The sequence below is a fragment of the Lactuca serriola genome, chromosome 7 (genome assembly GCF_051521515.1).
Source record: "Lactuca serriola cultivar US96UC23 chromosome 7, Lser_US96UC23_V15, whole genome shotgun sequence".
In the NCBI taxonomy this organism is placed as follows: Eukaryota; Viridiplantae; Streptophyta; class Magnoliopsida; order Asterales; family Asteraceae; genus Lactuca; species Lactuca serriola.
The window spans coordinates 139,243,485-139,266,246 of NC_136414.1; the positions used below are offsets into that span (position 1 = coordinate 139,243,485).

Sequence of the window (22,762 nt, forward strand, 5' to 3'; positions counted from 1 at the left end):
CATTCCCAATCAAGGTCAATATCTTTGGCAGATGCGTTGAATGTGAACTAATGTTCTTTGTCAAACGATTGTGCTGTTCCTAAAACAAAGCCCTTGGTAGGCATCGTGGTTACATCTTCTCCAGCCTTTTGCACAACTTCGCCTTTCTTAACCCTATATGTAGAAGGAGCGTCTAACAACAGTGAAAATTCAGGAAATGAGTGAGAAGGTAGGATTTCTTAGGCGGCTAAAAACGGTGAGCCATACTCTTTTCCTACCAGTTTCCGTTACTGCTTAATAATTAATACGTATATCATTGACCCAAATGGTCAAATATTTGGTCATTGTTTAAACAAACGCTAGAGGAGGATTGTGTATAAATAGATGGATCCTTGATGAATGGTTACACACACAGTTCATTTGTTAGTCATTCACTTTCAATAATGGCCTCGTTCTTAAAAGATGGAAGACTTGCCTTGGCTCTTATCATCTTCATCGTCATTACTTCGTCATCTCACATCATGACAATCGCCATTGCAGCTCGAACACCATACCACCATATCCGCCAACTAGGTTTGGTTTTCTCTACTCATCTCACAGTTAATAATAGGAAAACCCTAAATGAAGTTGTTCCAGCATTTCTTATAATTTAACCAAGTACGTGTATACAGTTAAATACATTTTCAAGAATACAAAACAGAGTTTGACATCATTTGTGTATCTTCTTCTATCACCAATTTGTTTTTCATTCGCCTATTTCCAGATTTTCAGCATACAACTTGTACTTGCATGATGTCACGTACCCATACAACTTAAAACAACACGTTATATTGATAAAACCTTGAGTGAACAATTTGATAATTATTATTGATCCACACATCGGAAGTAACAAAATTGTTAAATACTACTATTAGTTGAGGTCTTTGGGTCCTTTAGTAAAAGAAATATATATATATATATATATATATATATATATATATATATATATATATATATATATATATATATATATATATATATATATATATATATATATATATATATATATATATATATATGAAATTTATGTATGCAGCTACGGATTGCAATTCCCCGATACAACAAGATATACCCGAGTGTGGTAGTGGAGGTGGAAGTGGTGTTCCAGTACCGCCAAAACGACAACCATGTGGTTCGACACCAGGTTCGAGACTTTGTAAGAAGGGATGCTGTGGAAGGAATAAAATGGGAGATGCCATATGTTGCTAAGCAGTATTGAAGGTTGTACCACATCAAATAATTAAAGATCCGAAAATAAGATTTAAAATCATTTCCATCTTTTTGTTTACTTCTATTGATTAAAAACGCTCTGTATGTATGAGCATGGCCGCATAAATTTTAGTCTGATACAATAATGGTTCTTGTTGTTAGTAAAATGTGGTATTTCCGGTCCATTTCTTTTTCTAGAAACGTTTGACAATTGTTGTTGGGGGGTTTTGACCCATGTGGTACACAGTTAATTAAGTATGTAACCTGAAATGACTATATTGCCCCTACGCTGCAGAGAGTGGTACTCGACACTACTTTGCAGTGATGACACGGACTCAGGGATCACCGCCCTTGATCTCGGCATGCCGAGCTCGGAAGGGCAACTTGGCATCTCCTCGCCGAGTCACTTTCTTCGTCATCTCTTTCTTTCTTCTCCCCACTCGGGAACCTACTGCTCTCTTCTTTTTCCGAGCTTTTTCCCCCATTTCTGAATTTTTTGTAAAAACAGGGCAAATACAAATAATACACCACCGATTCATCCGATTAATTTTAGAAGTTACACTTTTATCCCTATTAAACTATAACTTTAGCCCTTACATTTATTTTATTTTTCAGCTTACAAATTTTAATTTTAAAAATTTTAGTGTTTTATATCAATTAATATTAAATTTTATTATGACTATATAAACTATTTATAGAAAATATCATAAAAGTAAAAATTAAAATAATTGAATCTTCATTTAAGAATAATTTTTATTTTGCTTGGAATAATCTATAAAATTATAATTTATACCAATTTTGAATATAAACCTTTTTAAAATTATTGAATTGTCATTTTGATAGCAAGAACAATGAATTTACCCGAAAAAGAAAAAATTAATATCACTATTCAACTCAATAAGAAATAAGAAAGAAAATATGACTCTATGGATCGTCAAATCATGTCTTTTTAATGACATATCAATTCACGTTCCTTGAGTATAAATTTTTATCTAAAAATCTTTTATATATATATATATATATATATATATATATATATATATATATATATATAATTTTTGTTAGTTATAGATGTTTTATATCATTTTCTATTCTTTAGGGTCCATTTTGTAATATTGTAATATATATATATATATATATATATATATATATATATATATATATATATATATATATATATATATATATATATATATATAGGTTATAATGTGGATGACATATATTGTGTGGTCGTAAAGATAATTATAGACCAATGAATGAAAAAAAGATAAATAAATGACTATGATACAAGAGTCTATGATATTACTAGGCGAATACCCGCGCGTTGCGCAGAAACACTTATATAGTTGAAGTCTCTACAAATATATGTTTTTTTAAATATAACAATAACGTTACTTTTAAAATTGATATAATAATTAGTATACGAAATTGATATAATATATTGATTATTTTGAATTATATGATAATACATACATGTATTATAACTGCATAATCTCAATCGTTTGAATGACTTCTACCCGCAAGTTATAAATAAATAAAATTAAGGGAAAACTGCAATAAAGTTCTTACATATTGGCCTCATAATCGATTTAGTCCCTATATATTTTTTTTATTCAATTAAGTCCTAAATACCGGTAATTGTATTCAATTTAACCCTTTGACCCGGTCAACAGGTCATCCAACATTCAAAAATTACATTTTTGGCCCAGATTTCAAATTTTGTTACAAATTTGGTCCAAAATTTACACTTTTGGCCCATATTTTAAATTTTGTTACAAATTTGGTCCAAACTTTACCCTTTTTGCCCAAATTTTATAATTTTGTTATAAATTCATCCTTACTTTAGTTTTTTTACGACTTTTTTTTTCTCAAAAAATTGTTTCTACTATGTTTTTTCTTTATAAAATCATATTTATTCCAAAAAAAAATATTTTCACAAAATAATCTTATATATTTTATATAAAAAGTTTTTGTATATGAAATATTTAGTTAAAAAAAATATATTTATTAAGTATATAAATATATACAAATCCGTTTTTATAAAAAAAAATGTATACAAAAATGTATTTTACAAAAAAAAAATGTATACAAACACCTATCGCCTTCATATATATATATATATATATATATATATATATATATATATATATATATATAGAAAATATAAGATTTTTATGTGAAAATACATGTTTTTTGTATAAATATGATTTTATAAAGAAAAAACATATTAAAAACAATTTTTTGAGAAAAAAGTTGTAAAAAGAACTAAAGTTAGGATAAATTCATAATAAAATTCTAAAATTTGGGCAAAAAGGGTAAAGTTTGGACCGAATTTGTAACAAAATTTAAAATTGCCAAAAGTGTAAGTTTTGGACTAAATTTGTAATAAATTTTGAAATCTGGGCCAAAAATGTATTTTTTGAAAGTTGGATGACCTGTTGACCAGGTCAAAGGGTTAAATTGAATACGATTACCGGTATTTGAGACTTAATTAAATAAAAAAAATCTATAAGGACTAAATCGATTATGAGGCTAATATGTAGGGACTTTATTGCAGTTTTCCCTAAAATTAAATAGAACATATGTTTTAATGTTATTTATAGTCATTGTTATTGTTAATTTATTTTTTAAAATTTATTAGCTTAATTTTTTATTATATCGTTATAATTATTTAAAATATCAAACATTGCTTTTTGATTTTAAAGCTAACAATATAATCATTTATATAGAGTTATTTTTAACTATTGTTATTGCAAGTTATTTTAAGCTACTTATTTGAAAACTTTTAATGATTATAAAAATATATTTAGGAAATATTTTAGTTAAATTGATATTACAATTTAGTTTTTGCATTTATCACTACAATTTATCAATTTTAACTATTTACAAAATATTATTTTGTTTTTTAATTGGAACTAAATTTTATATTTAAGTTGACATTGTAATGTTATATTTAAATTAACAATTTAAGTATTTTGTCCAAACTGTTCAAAAGTTGTAACTTTAAATTGATAATGGTTTACATACAACAACATATTAAATCTATTGAATTAAGTGTAATATGTTACAAGTTAAAGACATAACTTTAAAAGTAGAAGTGAAGATATTATTTTAAAATTGAAATTTAGTTTATTTATGATTACATTTTAGGTTTGATATTTATTTAACATTTTCAACCAACTTATAATCATTATTAGAAAGACACTACAATTAATCAATTTTAACTATTTACAAAATTTTCTTTGGGTTGTTTAAGTTAAACTGAAATTTATATTTAAGTTGGCATTATAATGATATATTTTAATTAATATTTTTAAGTATTTTATACAAATTGTTCCAAAATTATATCTTTAAAATGATAATGTTTACCTCCAACAAAATATCAAAACTAATAATTTAAATATAATATGTTAAAATTAAAAAAAAACATAACTTTATAAGTAGAAGTAATGATATGATTTTAATATTGAACTTTAGTTTATATATGATTACACTTTAGGTTTGATATTTATTTAACTTAATTAAATAACTTATAATTATTATTAAAAAGAAATTGAAAAGTCATGGGAGTTTCAAATGAATGTGGTGAAATGAAAAATGCATGGGAGTTTCAAATGAATGTGGTGAAAGGAAAAATGTTTCCTTTATAAGTGTACTAGACGAATACCCGCGCGTTGCGTAGAATACAACAATATATTTGAAATTTTTACAGATATATGTTTTTGAAATATATCAATGACATTGATATTAGCTTTTATATAATAAATCTTATATAAAGTTGGTCTAAACATTGTTTGTTTTGAATTATATGATAATGTAGATATATTTTAAAATTGTATAGTCCTAAGTGTCTTAATGACGTCTACCTGCATGTTACTTATGAATAAAATTTAATATAATATATGATTTAATGATATTTGTAGTTGTTGTTATGATTAATTAATTTTATAAAGTTTATTTCCTTGAGATTTTAATTTTTATCATCGTAATTATTTAAAACATCAAACATTATTTTTGTTTTTAAAGACAACAACATAATTTTTGTATATAATTTTACTTTTAGCTATTCTTGTTGTAAGTTAATTAAAAAACATATTTCAAAACTCTTAATTATTTTAATTTAGTTTCAGAAATTTAATATTTTTAAAATTTATTTGATGAATATTGTTAGTTTTTATGATTGTAGTTATTTAAAACAAAAAAACATTGTTTTGTTTTTAAAGAAAATATTATAGTTTTTTATATAATATTATGTTTAACTATTTTTATTGTAAGTAATTTTTAAGTTATTTATTTAAAAATTGTTAATGATTACAAAAAATAGTTTCATGTTTTCTTTGTTAATTTAGGATTACAATTTAGGTTTAGCACTATAATTTAGAATTTTTAACTAATTATAAAATAGTCTCTCGATTTTTTTCAATTTTAACAGAAATTTTGATTTATGTTAATTTTTTATATTATATTGAAATTAATAAATTAACTATTTCGCATCAACTCATAAGTTATACAAATGTTGTGACTTTAAAATGATAATTTCTCACATACAACAACATATTTAAACTAATAAGTTAATTGTAATATATTAAAAGGTTAAACTCATAATTTTATAAATAGAAATATAATATGAGATTTTAATATTGTAGTTTAGTAAATCGTTTGAATGACTTTTACTCGCGAGCTACACATGAATAAATTTAAATATAATATATGGTTTAATGTTATTTATAGTTGTTGCTATTGTTAATTGATTTTTTAAAAATTTATTTGCTTAATGTTTTAATTTCTATCATTATAATTTTTTAAAACATCTAACATTGTTTTTTTTTCAATTTTCAAGGTAACAATATAATCATTTATATAGAGTTATTTTTAACTATTGTTATTATAAGTTATTTTAAGCTACTTACTTGAAAACTTTTAACAGTTATAAAAATATCTTTTGGAAATATTTATGTTAAATTGAGATTACATTTTAGTATTTGCATTTATCACTTTTAACTATATACAAAATATTCTTTTGTTTTTTAAGTGGAACTGAAATTTATATTTAAGTTGATACTGTAATGCTATATTTAAATTAATAATTTAAGTATTTTGTCCAAACTGTTCAAAAGTTGTAGCTTTAAACTAATAATGGTTTACATACAACAACATTTTAAATTTAATAAAGTAAGTATAATATATTAAAAGTTAAACACATAACTTTATAAGTAGAAGTAAATATATTATTTGAAAATTGAAATTTAGTTTATTTATGATTACACTTTAGGTTTGATATTTATTTAACTTTATTAAACAACTTATAATCATTATTAGAAAGATACTACAATTTATTATTTATAACTATTTACAAAATATTTTTTGGGTTTTTTAAGTTAAACTTAGATTTATATTTAAGTTGACCCTGTAGTGTAATATTTAAATTAATATTTTAAGTATTTTAGACAAATTGTTCCAAAATTGTATATTTAAAATGATAATGGTTTACATCCAATACTATATTAAAACTAATAACTTAAGTATAATATGTTAAAAGTTTAAAAAAAAACATAACTTTATAAGTAGAAGTAAATATATTATTTTAATATTGAAATTTAATTTATATATGATTACACTTTAGGTTTGATATTTATTTAACCTTATTAACCAACTTATAATTATTATTAGAAAGAAATTGAAAAGTCATGGGAGTTTCAAATGAATATGGTGAAAGGAAAAATCCATGGGAGTTTCAAATGAATGTGGTGAAAGAAAAAATGCTCCCTTTATAATATTGTATGATAAAGATAAAGATAAAGATAAAGATAAAGATAATGGAATAACATGTACCATATAATCACATAAATTTCATCATAAATGTATTTTAGTCAATTAAACGATATTTACAAAAGGAAAATTTCGGAATTTAAGGGATATTTAATTCTTTTAATTTTAAAAATCTGATTTTTAAACTTTCTTAATTATAGTTTTTCTAACATAATATATTTTGTTTATGAGTATGGTGTGCATTCTTAAAGAATATGCTTATGAATATGAAATTAAAATTTTCTTATTAAAAAAAACCATTATTGGTATATTGTAATATACAAACATTCTTTAAACTAATAACATATCAACTAATTACATTCTATGAACTATTCTAACATTAAAAGATTGAAAATCCATAAAAAGTTAAATGGTTTCTATTATGCATTCTTGAAGAATGAAATACAAAAAACATTCCTAAAGTAACATACGTAAACAAAAACAAGACAGATTGACATTGACATTCAAATGGCGTTCTTAAATAATAACGACATTCTTCAACTATGATGTAAAAAGTATTACAATTTGGTCTATGCTAAAAGAATATGTCGATGCATTGTTAAAGAATATACTGATGCATTAATACATTCTAAAATAATATGTTGATGCTGCAGTTCCAATCTTCATCACCCCTGATTCCAAACATGCAAAGTCATTCCATTGGTGAAACGATTCTCACACACATGATTCCAAAATTCTCTTACATCCTATTCCAAAAATGAAATTCCCATTAAAAATAAACAAATGATCATTTTATTGTGAATTGTCATTTAAATAAATGAATGAATTCTTAATTTTTGGAATATCATAATACTATGACCAACAGTCTAATTGATCAAAACCTTTTTGAAAATCAAATTAAAATCGATAAACATCACCCAAAGCCATGGATTCGAAAACTATCATATAATGAATATTAAAATAATAAAAAAAAGATCATCAAAATATACACAAATGATATATGCTCTAAGAATCAAGTTTTTGTCATCATTTTTTATATAAAAAGAACAATCAAATTAATGAAAAAGAGAGCATACTATGGAAGTCAAATAGATATAGCATGCGATTCAATAAGTTTTAAAACTATTGGTCGAATTTTGACCTTTAAATCTCAAAATGGACCATATTCTCAAAATGGATAAAAACTTTTTCCATATCGAATTATTCAAAACAAAAAAATCAACTCTTCATATAAAAATAATCAAACACTCTAGTATTATTTAGCCTTAAAAAGTAAACTAATCAAATTTAACTGAATATTATCTAAAATTACGGCAATTTACAAATTTAACCAAAGAAATTAAAACTAAAGAAAAACCTAGATAATCTTAAATCCTACCAACACGTCGAATTGAATTCCAAAAAGATAAAACTTTAAACTGTAGGTTGTTAATGGAAAAGCAAAATCAGAAATTAAGGACAATTGAAAAAAAATAACTAGTTAGAAGAAGATGAAGGAATGAACGACATAGAAACTTGAGTGTCGATTGGATTGAACGATAAGTGATTTCACCATCTTTTTCCTCACATTGCATCGATTTGAGTGAGCAGCCGCATATGTGAAACACAAATTGCATATGGAGAAGATGAACAGAATCGTCTGAAAGTGATCGACATCAGGTGGAGGCAAGGCGGAATCCGATATTCTTGCATGGTTCTCACTGATGCTAGTCGATGCATCATGAACAACGAGAGTGTAAGCCATAAAGTGGATGGTGGGTTTCACTAAAAGGCACGTACGCCCCATGTACATATGCATACGACCCACGTACGTGTCCGGAGTTCCGCTCCCACCTCACATCAGTACGCTAAGCGTACCATGTGGTACGCCTTGCGTACTTGCTTCACAACTTGTACGCAAAGCGTACCATGTGGTACGCCCCTATGTACTTTATAAGGACCAAAATGCAATTTTAAAATAACTAAGGGCAAAGATGATACGTACCAAGATTCAAGTGTTACAACGTGGACAACTGCAAGAAATGGCAGTTATAGTGGTGACACATGACATATGTGTTTGTGTCGTCGCTAATAGTAAGTGTCGTTGTTAATGGTGTCTCGTCAATTTTTTAACAACAAATCTAACATACTCCTACTAAACTACTGATAATATCACTTATGTCCCAACGAAGACTTGAACAATCAATCTCAATGAGGGAGAACAACACCTGATATCTCTAAGCTAGAAGCCATTTGGTTCATCTATTGCTTCTAAACCACGATCTATGTGAGTTGTCATCCACTTACCTTGAACGTTGATAGTGGGATAAATCTAATGGCAATCAATGGTGTATATCGCATACCTTTAGTAGCGACGATGTTAGCGGCGACAGTGTTGGCAATGACACCTTGTCGCCGCTAAAACCCATAAAAAACCTGCAATCATTTCCCTCTATATACTTTGATTGGCGTCACAAGTACCAAATAAATATCAAAATTAAAGATGTATGTCACCAATAAAGGTCTGCCCTTTTAGATCCGTTTCCACACAGTCGACGATTCTTGTTGCATGATCATCATTTCTCCAAAAAACAAAAAAAGAAAAAGAAATTATGCAATCAATTCATTATTCACCAATAATACATATATAGTGTCTTGATCATTAGTTAATCTTTTTGTAACGCCCCAAATTTCAACCATCTATATATATATATATATATATATATATATATATATATATATATATATATATATATATATATATATATATATATATATATACAACCATTTTAATAAAAATGTAACATCCGGATTTCCAAGTATCTCATCTTAACTAGTTATTTTTGAGTTTTGTGAAGGGACTCGACGAGTTGACGCTTAGACTCGCCGAGTAGGATCGCGAGTTCTTATCCGGATTAATGACCGGACTCGACGAGTCGATGCGTGGACTCGGCGTGTTCGCGTTGTAAAGTGAAACCCTAATTTTCGGGGTTTGTGACCTATTTAAAGGCCTTTATGGCCGTCATTTGCGGCCACTACAGCCAGAGAAACCCTAGAGAGCTGAGATAGTGAGTTGATGGAAAGAGAAGGCTATTTCATCATCTTTTGGTGTGGTTTTTCTTGAAGGAAGATAGGAGCACAAATCTAGAGCGTGAAGAGGACTGGATCTGAGCTATTTATCTCGGAATATCATCCTTGGAGGTAAAATCCTTTCAATTTCATGTTCATATGGTAGATTCCATAGTTTTAGCATTTTTCCTCACATAGTTTATGAGATCTAGTGAGCATGAGGTCCCCTTTGGTATGAATAACATCCTATCTGGACCATGAGAGGTCACTAGAGTCAGGATCTTCCAACTTTTTGCAAGTGAATGAGGTATTAGAGACTAGGTTGCCATTCCTAGTGTTATTTCTCCATTTAAGGCTTGGTATGGGTTGGGTGCATGTAAAGGTTGCACCTTTACATGACTTTTAGGTGTTTAAAGGTTAGATCTATGAGTTGGCTAAGCAGATCTGACCTTAAAAGGTCATTTGAGTATGAACATGGGAGCAACTCGCCGAGTTCATTGATATTTGCATATTTAGCCTTATATTAAGTATAGATGTTTATCATTTATTAGCTAATTAATTGCATATTATGGACAAAAGATACTTAAAAGTGTTTGAATTGTGGTTTTAGTCCAAAAGCAAAGCTCGGAAGTAAAAGAAAGCAGGAAAAGTAGTTGGGAGCTTGGGAGTTGAACAAAGAAGAAAAAAATGCCAAAAACAAGATGTACTCGGCGAGTAGGGTCGACTACTTGACGAGTCGCTATGAAGATTCGCGAAGCTGAGGAATCCTTAACTTGCCGTACACGGGGGTTAAGTGATGGACACGACGAGTCGGTGATGGACTCGACGAGTCGTGTTGAATCTATAAAAACGGCTTTTCAGATCGAGATGAAAAACTCTCGAACCCTTGGGGAGAGAAAAGCTGCGAATTAAAGTCAGAGAAGACCTGGAGAACAAAGATACAACCCTAAATCCGATTCTGAAGGAGATTAAAGGCAATTTTCATTATTCTTAATTTAATCTATTGTTTTTCATCATGTATAGACATATAGATTTCGTTTTTATGCTTTCAATTGCCTCAATCATGAGCTAAAACCTTTTAACTTCTGTTTGGGGAGACAATATTGAGACTATGGTTTGATTTATGGTAGGATTAGTTTAATATTGATGATTTTGTTGATTTTAGCTTGTTAAAGAACCTTATGTGTGAATGATAATTGTTTTTCTATTAATAGGAAGATAATTAAGCTGCATGAACATCTGTTAATTGTTTACCTCATATGATTTATGTGAACACTTTATTGTATAACTAGAATTAGCGAATGTGAAACTAGAATTAATAGGAAAATAGGTAAATTCACGTGTGAGCTTGTGTGATGAACCATCAACAAGAGGTTAAGTAAAGGGCCAATTTCGTTGACCAATACAAGTCTTAATTAACCCGAATAAATAACCTAGTGAATTAAATTAAATTAGACAACTGGCCACTGTTTGAGTTAGTTTGTTCTCTAAGGATTAGTGTAGCGAATGTGAATCTAATCACCTGAATCGGTAGCCAATAGAAGAATTAATCCATTGCACTATTACCATAAAATCAGCCATAGGATCAATTGAGTCGAACCTAAACAGAAGCTTCCTTCATTATTGAATTTAGTCGAATCTTTGCATATCTAGGTTTTAGTTAATTAGTTTAAGTATTAGTTAGTAAGTTTCTAGCATTGTAAAACTAGAGAAAACCCACTCCTTCATTATTTGTTAGCTGTTAGATAATTTTAGTAATTAGTTTAATTTGCCATTTTCTGAGTTCGATACCCTGCTTACTAGAACTATACAACCAATAGACAGGTTCACTGCCTTTTAGGTGATTAATTTAATTTTTATTCATAGGATTAAAACTAGTTCGTTTAACACACATCAAGTTTTTGCCGCCGTTGCCGGAGAACGGTTCAAAAATTAGCACTAATTTCTAGTTTTATCGATCCTTTGTGTGAGATTTATCTTGCACAAAGTTATTTCTTAGGTAATTTAGTAATTAGGATAGGTTTTGATAATTTTCTGTTTTAAAAAGTTTAATTAGGAATTTCTCTGTTTTTGCCTTGAACTCGTCGAGTGCATTCGAAGCAACTCGGCAAGTCCGTCACTGTTCACAGTTTTAATTTTTATTTACTTTTTGTTCTTTTTACGCGTTTTTCTAACTTTGGTTGTAGTTGTTTCATGACCCGAGGATCTGATACGCCTTTAGTCCCTCCACTTGAAGACCCGGAGTCTGCCCTAAAGAAGAACAAAGGAAAAGCCTTTGGAGAATCCGCTTCTTCGAAGAGCTCACCTTTGAAGAATCTAAAATTCATTTTCAGCCAGAAGAAGAGCAGCAAATTAGGAGCATCCAGCGCCTCTTTGGCAATCGACGACCTAATCAAAGAGGACACTGAGTACGAAACTGAAGGAGAAGAAGACCCCACATTCGGGGACGATTCCGATTTTGACGACGAATTAGCTATTCCCATGGCTAACATCGATGAAGTCCCCATGGGAGAATGGAAGAAGAAGATGCGCGAAGACACCGGCCCGTGACTCGTGCAACCTGCGATTCCCGCAAACTCCAATTTCGAACTCAAAGGCCAAATACTTGCCCAACTCAAGGAGATACCCTTTTAAGGAAAGGATCACGAAGATGCCTATAAACACTTGGATGAAGTAAGTGATGTAGCTGATTACTTTAATGTTCCAAATGTGCCTCGCTACTAGAAAAACAGCCTTTTACAACGCTCATTGCGCGTCGTAAAAGGCTCAGATGATGCGCAAATGCGCGTCAAGGAAGGCCCTGTCATAAACAGAGATGACGCGCATTTACGACTCTCATTTACGAAGCGCTATTACGACGCGTGTTTACGACACACAATGCGTATCAAGGAAGGACCTGTCATAAAGGAAGACGACACGCATTCGCGTCTTGTAACCTTACGACGCGCGTGTTAATGACACGCAATGCATATCAAGAAAATCCCTGTCAAGAAAAGCCATGTCATAAATGAAGATGACACACATTTTTGCGTATCATAATTTTAAATGTATAAAAAAAAATATTATTTATAGATTTACTAATTTTCAAAATAAATTTGTATTTAATGTCTCATAATAGAAAATAAAATATCATATACAAAAAAATACAATCCATTGCATAAAATTTAATGTCATACAAATAATCGTTCCATAAAAAGATAAAACAAATCAGTAGAGTTGTAACAGAAATTTACAAACTAATAATTTTAATAACCTAATATGTGCCTCACTATAAACAAGATTTGTGCTGATTTTTTTAAATGTGTGCCTCACTTCTCTCCACTCTTCCTTAGTAACACCACTCAAGGATTCTAAGTCTATGAAATTGCTCAAAGTATCTATATTGCCTACAAAAAAAAATAATAAAAAAAATAAAAAAACATAACTACAAAATAAGTGTGAAGATGGATTGTTACATTGTAAGAGAAGTAAAGAACCTTGAGCTTCCTCCAATGGGACACATGGGTAGTAAGATTTGATACACTTTGCAACATATATATCTCTTAATGCAAGATCAACTTTATTTCTCCAACTGGAAGGCCATATGAACCTCTTTAGTTTATCCTTAAAAAGAGAAACATAAATTAAATTATTAGATTATTTATTGAGCAATCAAAGTATACTATAAGGAGCTGGTTGGGCATAGCCACCACCTTGTGGGGCAACATTAGGAGACTGCTGTGGCGGCAGCTGTCCATAACAGACCAAATAAGAAGGGAATAAATGGGAGGTGTAAGAACCTTTAACTAAAAGATACCCAATTTGTCTTAAATTAGCATAAAGTTCTTTAAAAAAAACCCATTTTAAAGAGTTTCATTTTGAATCATGCAGCCATTGGATTCACATATTGAGCAATCAAAATATACTATGTTATCCAAGTAAGAATAAAGATGCTATGTATACTGAAAAGCAAGTGCAATCTAGCATACAATTTCTGAAACCAAGTTGATGCTTGGTCTCCTTGTAAAACTGCACATACCTCACTGATTACTTCATTAACCAACTGTTTTGCAGCCTCAATCTGCTCATTGGATCCATCTATCTGTACTGTCCTCTCTATTGGAGTATCACCAGGAGGTGGGTGTAGTGGTATCACATGATAACAGGTACAATAATCTTTTCAGCTATAATCATTTCTCTTGTCAAGTGTAGTCCTCAAAAAAGAGACTTTAACACTCGATATAGAAGATAGGCTCATAGAGACCAAAGAAACTTAAATAGACCTGAATACGAGCTCTATACTGGCTTGCATATTCTTTATGGTCTCTTGCAAAGCCTCCCTATCCTCATCATCCCCACACATCTCTTCTTCAGCCTCAAAACGTTTTCCCTACGTTATGTAACATCTTTAGCATTGACTTGTACCTAAACATAAAAAAACGTGTTTCTTACGTTATGTAACATCATTCTCAGTCTCCATTGTATTTTCTTTGAGGACCAACTCATATCATATTAGCCCTAGATAATATCATTCCAGGACTGAATACTAGTCTTTAATATTATCTCATTTAGTCTTTAAAATGCTTGTTTAGTACCTGAATATCAGTCTCACATATAATGTGATTCAGTTCCTAATCTAATTTTTCAATGAGTGGATATTAGTCTCAAATACAATGGCATTCGGTCCCTAACCTGATTTCTTAGTGACACAGGATATCAATCTCTGATCATTTAGTCTCAAACTAGCATTTATAATGACTAAAAAAATATAAAAGCACCTTTTATTAATATACGAAATGAATCAGTAATATATAAATGAATCGTAATCATTTGAAATCATACAAAATAAAAATAATAAACAATAAAAGGTATAAGAACAAGTCAATAACTAAACCATATGTGAAAAAGTTCCAAATTTTGACGAACAGTCATGACTATTATTCTTACTCTAATGGATTTGCGATGTGATCATGCGTAAAACTCCTTCTCTATAAGGTAGGCATACCTTGAGCCTTTAACAAAATATTTTTAGCTTGATACATCTCCCTAGCCTAAACAAATTAACAAGATATATATTTAAAATATATTCTATAAAAAATTAACAGTAACAAGATAGACAGATTTATCAGATTAACAAAGAAGGCCTAACAAAGATGGCATGAAACGACTACGTACACATCGAACATCTAAGTACAACTTGAAATATATATATATATATATATATATATATATATATATATATATATATATATATATATATATATATATATATATATATATATTGAGAAGCAACCGAAAAAGGAATCTACATTCAAATCTAGAAATTAAGTAGTCTAATCATGAAAGTAATAGACTAATGGAATTATTGAAATAGTGGGAAAGTAATCGACTTTGGAGTTCCAGACTTACCTTATGATGTTTGTGAAGTTGAACTACTGTTAGTCGTGCAAAGGAAGCAAAGTGGCGGAAGACAAGCGGGGATGGTGAGCAGATGAGTTGTGGAAAGTAACCAATTTTCTTCACCTTTTGAAGCTAATTGATAATTTTAGACAATTGAGGATGTTATTATCTGCAAGAGCAACAATTGTCTTTCAACAAAACCTAAAACCCTAAAAAACAAGATTATAAACATAAAAAAAATTAAAATAATAAAAAGCTTAATTTTTTTTTCTCACAAAGGCGACATGTAAGAAGTGAACTTCCAGTTCTACCACTGTCCTTACTGCAATATTTGCATGCACAATTTTGACAATGCCAATCACCTTCCAGAAGCATCTGAAATAAGAGAAATACAAGAAACTGATTCATCTGTTATCTTTTGGACTAAACATGGTAAAAATTAGAAAGCACAGGGGACCATTTATGTAATTTTCTCAAATCTGACCTGCATATCAAAATCCTCACCATCTCCACATAAGCCACAATTGTAGTGGGCCTAAAAAGAATAATAGGGCCAAAATGAGAGTGTTGGGCTCGAAGTTGGATCAGATAATAGACCTCGACTCAGGTATGACAATTAATAAAAAATTAAGCCTGTACCTCATTAAATCTACAGCGAGAAAGTCAGCCCAGCATCCGGGCGAGATACCACCATATCACACCTCCACCATTTCTCTCGATCATAACACAATTGACAACCTCTCTATGTACCTTCTTCTGTTTCTTTACCAGGGCACGTACGACATTGTTGTCGTCAGGTTAGAAAAGGTTTATTTTCTTATTCGTCTACTCAAAAGTAATTATTCTCAGATACTTAAAAAGAATTGTGGGGACTGGAAACTGACTCCACCTGTGAAGACCATTTACCAAGAGAAGTCCTTGTTGGCTAATGGGGAGAAGTTCACGAGCTGATGTAGAATTTGATGGTGTGTTGGAAATATTCAAGGATATCATACAGAAGAAATGGGCTCTGGTCGAGATATTGGTCAAAAATTCAAAAGCTGATGCAACAAAGGAAACACCTATGCATATTGTTTATATTTTTGTATCAATGGATGATCTTAAAGCTCACCTGTTCTTATCCTTATCAGGTAGAGTTTGTTTTGGTCTTCGATCTGATCACGGAATGATCATGTCATCTGCTGTTATCATGACTTCTAGGATACCCTTGATGGCAGCAAAGACTAGTCAGATAGACTTGATATTGGCTGGAAGAGGTGCTTACCTTCCACAAATGAATGAAAATGCTGATATTGCTCAGTGTGCTTGCAATATACCATTAGATGATGATTCGTCCTTGTCCCATTTGTTGACGGGTATTGTTGACTTAAGAGCTATCATTGACCAAAGAAAGTTTGATGCTTTGACCTTTAAGACATTTAGAGTACGTATAGAGAAGCTTATTCAGGGGAAGTATTTGCAACTTCGTGAGATGTTTGATCGCAAAAAAATTGAGATCACAAATACTGCAATCGAGGAGCATGCTGTTGGACAGTTGAAGGAATATAAAAGGAAGAAACTAGTTTCAACCACCGAAGAAGAGTTAAATGTTGAAGAGACTAAGGAGGAACTTACAAGACATGAGTTTGTCCAAAAGAAATTGAGGGATCTACTGAGTACCAGATGGATTTATTCTTCGGTTCACCTTGAGGACAAGGTGAAAGTTTGGGCCGCCGGTATTGATAAGCCCCAACTCAGCCTCAAATGCTTTTAGCTTAATTGCTTTATTTGAGTCTTTTTATAGTCTGTTTTGGGGTCCAGGGGTAGTTTTGTCCTTTTGGGTTTTTTTATCTGTTATTGGTTATTTTGGGAGCACTATCTTTGTCCCTTGTTTGTCTGAGGGACCACTCCTTTTGGAGTATCTTTCCTTGGTCCTGTCTAGTATATATACCCTTCAGGGGTTATTTTTCAGGTAGCTAAGAATTATATTGTTAAGAACTTTTTTCTTCTTGGAGAGTCCATTCCTCTCGAATGAATGGGAAAACCCTAATCTATCTTATCAGTTCATAGTTTGATTATCAATGGAATCTGTGTCTTGTTCAACAATGTATCAAGGCCTATCAGCTGCCCAAGTTTTAATCTTCTCCCTTAACAATTGCTTTTCAGTGAAATTAGCTTCCTTAATCTTGCCTTCCTTATTACCCTTAGATGCATTTGACTTTGATTGCATTGCTGTTCTCTTTTTTTTTAGCTCCATGGATGTTATGGGACAAGCTCAGCCTTTCTCCATCAAGATTCTCAATATTATCTCTATGTGAAAGACCCATTGATTTATGTTTATTTTCCATCAAAACACCATTTTTACCTTGCAACCTGACGGATTCTTCAAGGTCTTCTTCTTCTTCTTTCTTGAATGATACAGATAACCCTAATTCATCATCGTCCATTGCATACCCACTACTCTTTGCATCTTTGGCACCATTATTTTCTGAATCAAAATCACTTTTCTCATGGACTATCATCCTACCACTACCACTTCCAGATTCCTTTTGATCCCCATTGTAGCCTATCATTATTAACATCCATCTTCATTCTCCTCTCATCCAGTTCATCGGACTCATCATCTAACCTGTTGTTAACCTTTCTGATTCTAGATTCCTTTCTATAGGAACCAAGGAAGTAATGATATAGGTGCAAACAAGAATTGTATGCAGTTATCTTGAAGTGTATTCGCCACGTATGCAGAGCATTGCTGATTAAAATTGTATCACTATTTCACTTGCACTAGCAGTATTCATGTTTACTAAAACCTGCATTAAAAAACAATTACACAACTTCTTAGTCTCTTCTTTTTTAAACTAAAAGAACAAAAATAAGGATTAGTTACCCTCAAATCCACTACTCCAAATTTATAAATAATGTTATTAAGGTAGGTAACCTACATGACATGAGCAGTAACCAGAGGTACTGTTTCAACTATTATAGTTTTTACATTCTGAGGTTCGCTTCCAACAATGTATATTACCTATCAACAGCCCATTATTTAAATGCAGATGAAACAAGGATGTAACAAAGGGCTAATATCACTTACTGTCTCTTTTCATGAAAAATTTATTTGGTATTTCCATCCCCTCCTAAAAGAAACAATATGATCAGAGTTACAAACATAAGCTTTAATATTTATGGGTTGTTTCTTTTTTCCTATTAAGTGTTGTAAGTGTAAAGTGTCAATTCAACTCATTAATCTCATTAAGTAAAAGAGAAACATCCCCTTACATGTACTAATACAACAATATTATCTCTAATATCAAAGAGTAAAAAATAGAGAACCTGTGCATCATTGAACTCTCTTTATTGCTTTCAAAATATTTACTTTTTTAACTTTGAAGTTTTTAAGACTTTGAAGCCAAGCAATTACCTTTTAAACTTTACAATTTATATGGCTATTATATATATTCTATAGAAAAGAAAATTTGTAAAACTAGCCAACTAATACAAATACATAATAACCACGGATCTGGTTACCTGTTTAAGCTGTTTTAACTCAAATATATAATACAAGACACAAATAAAAAAATCAATTCTCATAAAATATAGGGGGTAAAAAACTAATAATGGAATGTAATATATCAAACTCATATGACTAATGATTCAAAAGTCAAACCGTAAACATAACACCCAATATGGAGTAAAACCAAGTTTGCCTTCTTTTTGCTAAAGAAAACATATATCAACAATCAAGTTATCAATACCACATATAAGCATCATCAATATTTAACTCAAATCAACATCAAAACGTGTGAAAATTTCTTAAATTTTAAAGGAAAAGATAAATTAAGCTAAGAAGATAAAACCTTCAATATATAAATACAATTAGGCTAAAATCACAGAACTTCAAATTCGAAACTAATTTCCCCATCTTACCAAACATTAACAGCAAAAGGTGGTTTGAGAGTAGAGAGGAAGTGAAAAGCTTCAACAGGTTTTTGTGGGGCAGAACTCATTTCAGAGTTTCCATAGCAACCACCAAGAAGGTTGAACATCAATCCCAAAAAACATTCATTTAAAACCTAAAATATGATAATTTTAGAACAAACAGAGTAGATACACAGAATTAAATCAAAAGCCCAAGAACAACATACAAGACCAAAAATAAAAAATTAAATCTGAAAAAAAACTACACCTAAGAGCGTGTGTTACCGTTTTCGATGGTGTAGGTGACGGGAGGAGAAGTGAAAGGGAGGAGTTATGAACACAATCTATTCAGGTATTTCATTTAGCACTTGTCGTGCGTCTGTAAACTGGAAAGAAATTCCATTAATATTGAAAGACATTATTGACGGGGAGACCTAGGTTCAATTGTATGATGATACAAAGGGGTCAGAAAGAAACCGACTCCGATCTGCTTCGCATAGAAAAGTGACTGAGCATAATCAAGGAGAGGGCATGACATAGTGGCGTGACTGACCTCTTTGGGGCATTTTTCCAAACACCTTATGTGCAGAGACAGAGAGAGGTACCACTTTCTCCATATTATCCATCTCCACAACAAGTGTGTTTCTGCATACAGAGAAAATAAAATTATCCAGATTCCATAAGTAAAAGCAGATGATTTGATTAAGAATTTATTTAACATAGCGAGTCAGTATCGCAATCTTGAAACAGGCTAGTGTTTAGAAAATACATCAAATTGATAATACACAGGTAAAGAACTTACAGGCGTTAGAGAAGCGGGAGTTGGGAGGAAACGTTGAAGGAAGAGACAGTGAGGTAGAGCCGATGGATGGTTCCTAGGGTTTTCTGAATTGAATTGATGACTTGGTTTAGGTTTTGCTTGGGATCGTTGGATGACGAGGTAGTTGTCGTAACTATTGATTCAGTAGGTGAAGCATCGATGTGATGGCGGTAGAAGGTTTTAGGTTTTTTCTCATAGAGTGATGGAAGTAGAGCATAGTAGAAGGGTGTGATGGCGGTAGTGGAGGCGGTAGGTTGCTCGGCCGTAAAAAAAGAGGATAGTGAAGAAGAGGGAGACTGACGATTACCTTGAAGACGTTTCATGATAGATAGTGTTTGTGTGTGGAAGTCATGAGGGATAATTAGAGACAGATATGAGCAAGAAAGCATGTTGAGAAAGCGGTACATTCAAATATTCAAGCACAGTCATGATCGATGATTGTTGTAGCGGCCAGAGAACACCGAGAGTTTCGTTCTTGAAAAAAGCCCTAGCAAGAATGGTTCCTACGATTTTGTGGAATTTAGGATAGTTAAAAAATAACCCTTGCATTCTATTCTAATATCGAAAATCAAGCTCAAGATAACATATAAGAGAAGAATCGAACCTGCTTCTGCGTCAATCGAACGTAGGGCTTGTAAGGAGAAGGGATTTTCGACTGGTGAAAACAAAGGAGAAAAGACCACAAGGCGGGGTTTTTAACTTTTGGGATTTCGTTTCCCCCCTTTGTTATTATCAGACGCACGTTTCCTAAAAAATTATAAAACAACATGCTTATACGACATGCTCTTTTTAATAAGTGCCCTCTGTTTTTTTTTTTTTTTTTTTTTTTTTTTTTTTTTTTTTTTGTGACACAAATTTAGGGGAACGCAAAAATGCGTGTCCAAAATTCTTCAAATTTCTAAAGATCTGACAACTTTTTTAGGGCACACACTTTTGCGTATCATTAATCAGCGCGTGTCGTAAATTGCGCATCGTAAAAGGTTGTTTTTCTTGTAGTGCCAACTGCTTCGTATGCTTCCAGTTACATTCAAGGGTGCTGTAAAAGATTGGCTCAAGTTACTCCCTCCCGAATCCATTACCACATGGGCTAAGATAAAAGAAGAATTCATTGACCGGTTTTGCCCACCTTCTAAAATAGCCAAGTTGAAGAAAGCTATAACCAACTTTGAACAACAACCCGGAGAGTCCCTTTATGAGGCGTGGGAGAGGTACAAAAGTCTACTAAGAAATTGCCCACACCATGACCTTAATAGCCAACAAGAAGTCTCCATCTTCTATGTTGGAGTCAATGTTACAACAAGGCAATTACTTGACTCGCAAGGCCTGCTCACAAAGAAGGCACCCCCGGTGATCAAAGAATTAATTGAAGAGTTCTCTAAACATTCTAGAGAATACCACAACCCACAAAATGAAGTAAGTAGGGGGTAGTGAACACGGTTAACGATGGCATGGCGGCAATGATGGCTAAACTAGACAGTTTAGATAGGAGAATGACAAAGATGGATCAAACAATCCATGCTATTCGAGTTGGATGTGAGAAGTGTAGAGGACCTCACCTCACTAAAGATTGTGACTTGGATGAGAACGGAAACAAGAAGGCGCAAGTATTCTATTCAAGTGGCGACAGATACGATGAAAATTGGCGGAAACCCAAGAAGGAATGGCTCCCGTACGAAGAATACAAAAAGGAAAAGGAAGAGAAATACAAGCAAAAAGAGAGGGGTTTCTATCAAAAGGAAGAACCGACTGTGGAAAAGAAAGCTGATTTGGAAGAGATGTTCACGAGATTTTTAGCTGTGTCCGAGAAGAGGCACAATGATACCGACACAGAATTGAAGGAGCAGCGTATAATGCTTAGGAATCAGCAAGCCTCTATACATAATATTGAAAAACAGTTAGGCCAGCTTTCTCAACAAATCAACCAAAGAACTCCCGGTGAACTTCCTAGCAACACCGAACAAAACCCAAGAATTGCGCATCTAAATGTAATAACCACGGATTCTGATAGAATTCTTACTCCTCTGACACCTGCACAAAAGGCCTCAACAAAGGTACAAGCAGAAAAGACAGAAGACTCAAGTTCAGCTAAACCCGACACGACTCCCCGAGTCCCTCTAATGGACTCGACGAGTCCATGGTCTGATGATAAAACTGTTGTTTCCTTAAAGCCTTATAGGCCACTTTTATCATTACCAATTCGATCCATACCTGATGAAAAGGCTACAGAGTATAGAACTTTCATGGAACATGTTAAATCCCTTCATGTCAACATTGCATTTGTTGAAACGATACTTCAAATGCCTAAATGCTTAAACTTGCTTAAAGGTCTCTTTTCCGCTAGAAAAGATATGGCTGACGTCGCTGAGTTAGTGTTAAATGAGCTACCAAAAAAGAAGGGCGATCCGGGAAGCATCTCGATTCCTTGTCAATTTGGAAACATAATTGCTTCTCAAGCATTGACCGATTCGGGTGCAAGTATTAATCTAATGCCGTATTCTTTCTTCAAGAAGTTGAATTTACCGGAGCCAAAGCCTATTATTATGAAGATCCATCTAGCAGATAAGACAATCATTCGTCCAAGAGGTGTTTGTGAAGATCTTCTCATAAAGGTTGACAAATTTGTAT

General features: G+C 31.6%; 2 long non-coding RNA genes and 1 other non-coding gene across 8 annotated transcripts; 1 reads left to right on the plus strand and 2 right to left on the minus strand.

Moving 5' to 3' along the window:
• The first annotated feature begins 390 nt into the window (after positions 1-390).
• On the plus strand, positions 391-1,412 carry LOC145064186 (uncharacterized). The gene is made up of 2 exons (XR_013688052.1): positions 391-552; positions 1,055-1,412. It is a non-coding gene; the product is annotated as an uncharacterized LOC145064186 (long non-coding RNA).
• Positions 1,413-13,210: 11,798 nt separating this feature from the next.
• On the minus strand, positions 13,211-20,870 carry LOC145063196 (uncharacterized). Of its 6 annotated transcripts, none has more exons than XR_013687873.1 (10): positions 20,742-20,870; positions 20,120-20,640; positions 17,038-19,962; positions 16,063-16,946; positions 15,699-15,958; positions 15,433-15,592; positions 14,971-15,074; positions 14,063-14,448; positions 13,521-13,647; positions 13,211-13,430 (listed from the first exon to the last, which is right to left on the minus strand). It is a non-coding gene; the product is annotated as an uncharacterized LOC145063196 (long non-coding RNA). The 6 variants fall into 6 exon arrangements; XR_013687875.1 differs by having other exon boundaries at positions 16,063-16,432; positions 16,535-19,962; XR_013687871.1 differs by having other exon boundaries at positions 15,699-15,798; positions 15,908-15,958; positions 16,063-19,962.
• A 407-nt stretch (positions 20,871-21,277) lies between these two features.
• LOC145065193 (small nucleolar RNA R71) lies at positions 21,278-21,384 on the minus strand. Its single transcript, XR_013688339.1, has one exon. It is a non-coding gene; the product is annotated as a small nucleolar RNA R71 (small nucleolar RNA).
• Positions 21,385-22,762: the final 1,378 nt, after the last annotated feature.